Here is a 7,504-nt window from a genome sequence, read left to right on the forward strand (position 1 = left end):
AAATCACCCAACCAAAACTGAAATCTCATAACAGATTCTTTCTAATACCCTCCTCTGGGACACTGCATGGTCCCCATGGTGTGTGCTCTCCCTCACTGTGGTGAGCACCAACTTGTTCACTTCCGATATGTTTCTTGCTGGAAGTCTGGCTGAAAGTCATTGACAGAAATCAAAAAAATTGTTATCACAAAATAGAAAATCTTTAGGTTTTGTAAAATCTAATCAGTAAATTCTCTGTAAATTACTTACACTAGGGAAAATGTTACTTCGGCTTGCACGCTAGTTTTTCCTGTACCTTAACATAACTTCTTACCACTCAATAGCGTTCATTATAATAAATATCATCCTTTTGGTAACTGAAGAGAGGATTGCCATCTCTCTCATCCACTTGGTCCAAGGATCTTTACAACCTCTAAATTTGTCCCATCTCCCCCTGTCTTGCTTTTTGCTGCTTATTGCTCTATGTTTGACTTCTCCATTTATAAAATGTGAGCAGTACTGGTACAGAACAGGCTGGTATAGAGACTGATATGATTATTTATTAAGACAAAGATTCAAAGATTCCTGAACTATGAGAGAAGGGATCACATCTACAGTAAGAGGCTGCCAGAATATAAATATTAAACCCATATTTGCTATAAAGTAGACTGTAGTGATTAGAATATTCTAATCACTACAGTCTACAGTCAAGATTATTCTTGTTTGGGAAGTTTCAAATTCTGGGATATAATTTCTTATCCTTCTAATGATTCTAGAGTTTCTCTAGTACATTCACTTCTATATCTATGATACTAACACTTAATATGATATTGGGCATCCATATACATTGTTAGTTATTTAGTTTCTCCTATAATCATCCATCATTTTAGACATCAAATTGAACTAAACAATGTTCTTAGAAAGAATAATAAAGTAACTGGGTATCTATTAATCCATTTTTTATCTACCTTTCCACGTTTCTATCATTTATTTACCTATGCATTCACCCATCTATTTATTCATTACTCTAAGTGACTGCCTATCATTTATCTCTTATAGTTTAAATCCTTGCTTTCCTGGTTTATCACCTGTGTCATGTGATTTGTAACAAGTTACCCCTCTACCCTCATCTTGCAGCACTCTCCCTCATTGGGCTCCACCTTTGCTGACAAAGTTCTACCTCGGGGGCTTTGTATTTGCTCTCTATACTGGGAAAGCTCTTCCTGAAGATAAATATTTGGTTTTCATTCTCAGGTCTTCAGTCTTATGTTACCTTCTTCATGAGAACTTCTTTGAACCTTTCCTAAAATGTTTGCCCCCTCTCTATGACACTTCCTATCCTAATTCTCTATTTTCTTTTTCTGTATAAAACAAATATTAATATTTGTTTTACTTATATATTTTAGTATTTTTTAAATCTTTTTATTTAGAATGTGATCTCTGCTGGAGCAGAGATTTTTCTCTGTTGGTTCAATGCTGCATCTCTAGGTTCTAGAATGGAACATACCCATAGAAATCCTCATTAAAAATTTTTCAGATTCATGGTGCTCTTAGGAAGGTAAAAAAATATAATGCAAGCAAAGTGCTTGTCACTGAACCTAGTACAGATCACAGACTAAATAGATGGCACACACAGTCTTGTATTATTGTATATAACACCACAAAGAGAGCAATTATAACCACAAAGAAACTCAAGTACTCATCAGTCTCTTGAAGGATGTTATTATTAGCAGTAGTTATCTAATTGTTATTAGAGAAATCACTAATTTTTATTCCTAAATAATATATGCAAATATTTATATATACTCTACATGAAATCATTACATTTTTACAAGACAGTATATTTTGAGTAACTTTACCATGGTTATATGAGGTTATGATTTAAGTAATACATGAAAATAAATTAAATTGCATTTGCATTGCTATAACTCAATTATAATATTCATAATCACATCGGAATTATTATAGGTAAGTGTAAGTTTAATAAATGTAGTTAATTAACTTTAATTTGTAAATTAGTGCATTTAAATAATTTTGAAGTTTTACCTAATAGAGAAAAGCAATGCATTATTCTCTAAATTTTAAATTATGCATTGGCTTCTTATATGGTTATTTCAGGAACTTACAGAAGTAATGCATGATGGTTTCTAATATCCAGTTTATATCAGAGACAGTATTTAAAAACAAGTATATAATTTTTGGTGAAATGAAAAAGCTTCAAATAAAAAGTTTAGAGTGTTAATAGCTTCCTCTTTATAATTTTCCAAGACTGGAGTTTTATGTCAGAATTCTTCTTTTAACCCTGAAAGTATGATTTTAAGTACATCACTTCATCTCTCCAAACACATTTTTTCTCATCTATAAGAGAACATTATAATCCATATAACCTTATATATATATATATTATATATATATAAAATATATATATATTCACAAAAATCTTTGTTTAAAAATATGTATTTAATAAATATGAGTTAGTAGTAGTTAGTTATAGTCATTGCCGTAATAAACTTGCCACAGGGGAAAGACTAGCCTTACTATTTCTTAATATTTCTTTCTCTTACATTTATGAGTCGTGTACTTATTGAAGAAGAGAATTACAAGGTGAGAAAGATATCTACTTGTGTCCAAGCTGGGTAAATAACCTCTGTGTCACCTCCCAGGGAACAGCACTGCACCAGCCCTGTGGCTTCTCAAGCACAAGACTGGCATGAAATCTATCCCATTTGTCCCAGATGAGACTACAGACATCAAGACAGTAATCTAATGAACATGTAATCTGTGCACAAGGAAAAAGAGGTGGGTGTGTTGCCCACCTTGTTATTACTCTACACACAATGTTACCTAATGATTATAAATCTTGTTTATTTTATGTTCATACTTTTAGTGGGACTACACTGTTGACCAATCTATTCTATAATTAAAAGCACCTCTAGAAGAAGGTAACAGTTTGCTACACTTAGAAAACAAAAGTAGTTTAAAATCTGACATGACAGATTCTATTGCTAGGTGAGGGTTTTCTGCTATGGATATTCGAGTAAGCCAGTTTCCAAATTAAATAGGACTGAAAAACAAACTCAGGTTGAGAGTTATTATTACCTCTTATGAAAGGAAACTTAGATTATGACTTTATTTTGCTGTTATAGTTTAAAACAGACTCCAAAAAACTACTTTAACTCAGTATCACTAAATGAAATATAAATATTAGTTGTTAAAGTACTTTCAAATCAATTTATCAAGTCTCCTTCTGCCAACACCTTCTCAGAGATATAGGACACATTTAATTAAGTTATATTTTGTAACATAAATAATAGCAGTGACATCTACATTATTAGTCTTAAGACTGACTAAGCCTCTTAAAATGATAAAATTATACTTTCTAGTTAGAATAAGAAAACTGGATTGTAGCAGATGATGGACAAGATTTTCTGTTTTGAGACCACCAGAGAGCTCTTCCAATACCCAGCATCCCTTTGTGGTTATCTGGCAATTCTCTGGCATACTGACAGTTCCCATCCCCAGTTACTATTCTCATCTACAGTATGATATTAAAAGTTGATAAAGCAATGAAAATATCATATTTAAAGTGGGCCACAACATTGAACTTCAACTTTTATCTCTACTAAAAGGCCTCCAAACCACCCAATTTTTTCTCAGATTTGTAGTGATATTATTTTTAAATTTTGAACAAGTCATAATCTGCAGAAATACAAAGTATATACTAAAAACTCAGCAAAGTCTTGGGGGGAAATAGATCACAGTGATTTTAAATTGGCTTGAGAAATAGATATGTCAGTTATTTTGAGAAGCATAAAAAGTAAATGCTAGGGTGTTACAGAATGATATAAACCTTTTGCCCATATATTTAAAAATATCTGATATTGAAAATGATTTTGATTTTATGATTATACAATATATATCTTAGCTTTATCAATTTTAAGGACAGTGTTTTATAAACTTTGAAATAGGCTATACTTTATTTTTAATTTTCCTCTTAATCTAGAATATATTTATTTTGACTCTGTTTTAATCAATATTTGCTTAAATGTGATACGTTCATTTTCAAAATAATGAACAGTAGACAATGATGTTTCCTGTTTTCTTTAAACAACTTAAAACTCACTCCTACAGCTATATTTATCTAATCTATTCCTTCTAAATGTTGTATAGTTCTCCATCCTGTTTACTCCAATTTGCCACCTGAAATGAAATTAGGGTGAAGCAAGGGAGGCAGCTAGGGTACCAAATTTAAGGATACACTCTCGGATAACTGCACTGGCCTGTATGGATGTTTTACATGACCATAACAGTGAGTGTCTCATTAAATTTTGCCCCCAAGTTGCCTCACTTACCTCACGTTAGTCCTCAACGACATCTTCCTGAAAGAATAAACACAGTATTTCTGAAAGAGCAACCTTTCATACGTCTCCTTATGACTTTATGTGAGGATAGCTTTGGATTATATGCCCAGTAAAAGAACTGCTGTATCATAGGGTATATGTATTCATAAACTCACTGGTACTAGATTACTTTCCAAATGTCCACAATCTATATTCCTTTAGATGCACATGTACATTCCTATTCATTGTTGCATTATTAGTATTATTTAGTGCTCTAATGTTAGACAGTCTACTGGCTGTAAAATGATATCTTATTCTTGGTTTAATTTACATATGTATGATTATTAATGATTCTGTGACTTCCTCTATGTGTGCTTGGTAGCTTTTGGCTTTAATCTTTTGAAAATGCCTTCTCATATCTTTCGCATATATTTGTATTAGAATTGCTTTTTTCAAAAAAATTTCTCATATTCCTGGTATTGCTTCTTAGTTGATTTTAGATGTTACAAATAACTTCCACCCAATTTATCATCTGTTCATTAACTTTGTACATACATAGTGCCTGTCATTAAAAATCTATCTTGATGTAAACAGATTATTTTTCTTTGTTTTGCTTTGTACTTTTAAATTTTTAAGAAGTTCTTCCTACTGCCCTCAATAGTTTCCTAGATTTTTTTCTATTAACTTTATATTTTTACCTTTTATATTTTGATCTTTAACCTATTTAGAATTCATCATCGTATGTGGTGTTAACTAGTGTGATTGAATGGATTCTGTTCACTGCTATTCCATTTTTTTCCAATAATGGAAAGACATGTCAAAGATTTTGTAAGACCTTCCACTTGAATAGGACTATACATTTGTACCCTCATTGACTTTGGTGTTGCCCAGATGACTTGCTTTGACCAAAGAAATATGGACAGACATGAAATGGTACAATGTTAAGAAGAGACTTTGAAAGGAATCACATATTCCCATTTGCCCATCTTGCCTTATTGCTATCCACTATGAAAAGAGCAAGCCCCCAATACTGCTATTCCTTCCACTTCTGTTTCAGAATGAGAGATATATAGAGCAACCCTAGCTGATTTCGGCCAAGGCACAGGTTGATGACCCAATCCACAGGCAAGAAGTATGTGTTGCCACAGCAAAACCTGAGGAGCTGATACACGAATTCCTTTTTACTTTTTTTCACAAATAGCCATTTTTCTGTCAGGATGACATTAAGAAGCAAAATAAACTAAAAATTTTCAAAATGGTCTAAATAGGTGTCATATAAAAGTGTAGAAACCACCCCATTCATGATAAAGAGTAATTTTCCAGATGTCAAGTTAATCATGAGCATTTTAGTAGAAACTAGAGTTTACATTCACTCTGAAAGCATATTGCTACATTTTTCTAACAGGAGTGTGCTTTGAGGACATTAAATTCATGCACAGTTCTCAACAAAGTGTGCCACTGGGTGTTGAGATCATGATAACTGTCATGTGTGCTTTGGAAGTTCATCTAAAAAAAACAAAGTTAGACAGTCTCTCTAATCATAAAACCTTTGGAAGTTCATCTAAAAAAAAAAAACACCAAAGTTAGACAGTCTCTCTAATCATAAGACCTGTGTGCAGTCATTTTTTCCTCAATCTTCTCCCAAAACTTTCAGCAATACAGGTGGTCGAACCATGACTGATGACTATAATTTTGATGCTTAGAGGTGTTTTATTTACTACTCGGCTTTCTTATTATTTGAGTCATTTAATATACTCACTGATTTTGGCTTTCCTATTTAGTAGTCTTGAAAACATACACTAGTACTATTATAATCTATTGAGGGAGGTGATAGTATAAAATAATTCCACAATTTTTTTCTTTTCTTTCTTAGATTTCTCATTTTTTTCCACTTCTCTCCCTTTTCTTATCCTTCAAAACTTGTCTTCTTAAGTTATAGCTCTGAAAATTAGACTAAAGATATTGCTGCTTATGTAAAGAAGTGCATAAATAAAAAGACACAGTATATGGAAATGAAAAGATTGTTATTCTCATCCTAAAACATACCACATGGTAAAACAAAATAACTTAATAAATATCTAATGTATTCCATATTTGTCTGATATATCTTAATTTCATTTTCATAAAGATCATTATCAATGAGAATAATTGTGTTTCATCTCCCAATAGGCCCACAGAATATGATGATGATGATGATGATGATTGATGATCACTTAATGGACAGTATGTACCAGGATACTGTACTAAATGTAGTTCTCAGAATCTAGGTCGTTATGCTGTAGTAACAAATCCTGAAATATCGAGGACTTAGTACTATAAAAATTTATTTCTCATTTATGAAAAATTCAATGCAGCTAGGCAGGAATTTCCTACAATTTATTGATATCTGCCTTCCATGGTTTCTAGGATTGCCAAGGCAGAAAAGAAAGAGAAGAGAAGAAGAAACACACTAACTGGTCAGTGCCTGGGACTAGAGGTGACACATGATATTCTCTCACATTTCCATTTACCAGAATGCAGTCTCATGGTCCTATACTAACTCTGAATTAGACCTGTGAATATTGTCATCCTGTCTGTCCAGAAAGTGAAAATGTTGAACAATTAGAATTATCTTCACTGCATGAATAAAATGTTATCCTTTTATATCCATTCATATTCCTATTAACTTTCTTTGATGATTACTAATTGCAAGCAATCTCAGATTTTTATTCCAAAATCAGTACTACTTTCTCCAAGTGCCACCAAATGGATAAATCATAGGGTTGTTAGAAAAGTTTAAAATATAATGTGTTCACAGAAACAGAATAGCTAACTGGCCATCATTATGTGACCCGAGTACATTTAGCCCCCAATACCTGCTCTCAGCAAAGGACATTCGGAAACCTCTTTCCTGAGTGGAATGCCACCATGTCCAGAATTAGAAAAGTTATGGTGTTCACGGGTTTATCAGCCATCAGGCTTCTTCACTATTATATGGAAATATCATTTAAAAATTCTCTTTTAAAAAGCTTAAAAAGGATGGATTCAGTCATCAAATTTAGGAAAGTTGCTAGATTAATCCTTATTGAGGTAAAAAAAAAAATAACAATAAAATGAGAAAACAAAAAAATCAAGTGTCTCCCTAATTCCTGTTTTGTCTCTCATTCTTTCGCCTTGACCTCGTTTCTCTCAGACACTCTCCCTTG

The sequence above is a fragment of the Pteropus vampyrus genome, unplaced genomic scaffold, assembly GCF_000151845.1.
Source record: "Pteropus vampyrus isolate Shadow unplaced genomic scaffold, Pvam_2.0 Scaffold11, whole genome shotgun sequence".
Classification (NCBI taxonomy): domain Eukaryota; kingdom Metazoa; phylum Chordata; class Mammalia; order Chiroptera; family Pteropodidae; genus Pteropus; species Pteropus vampyrus.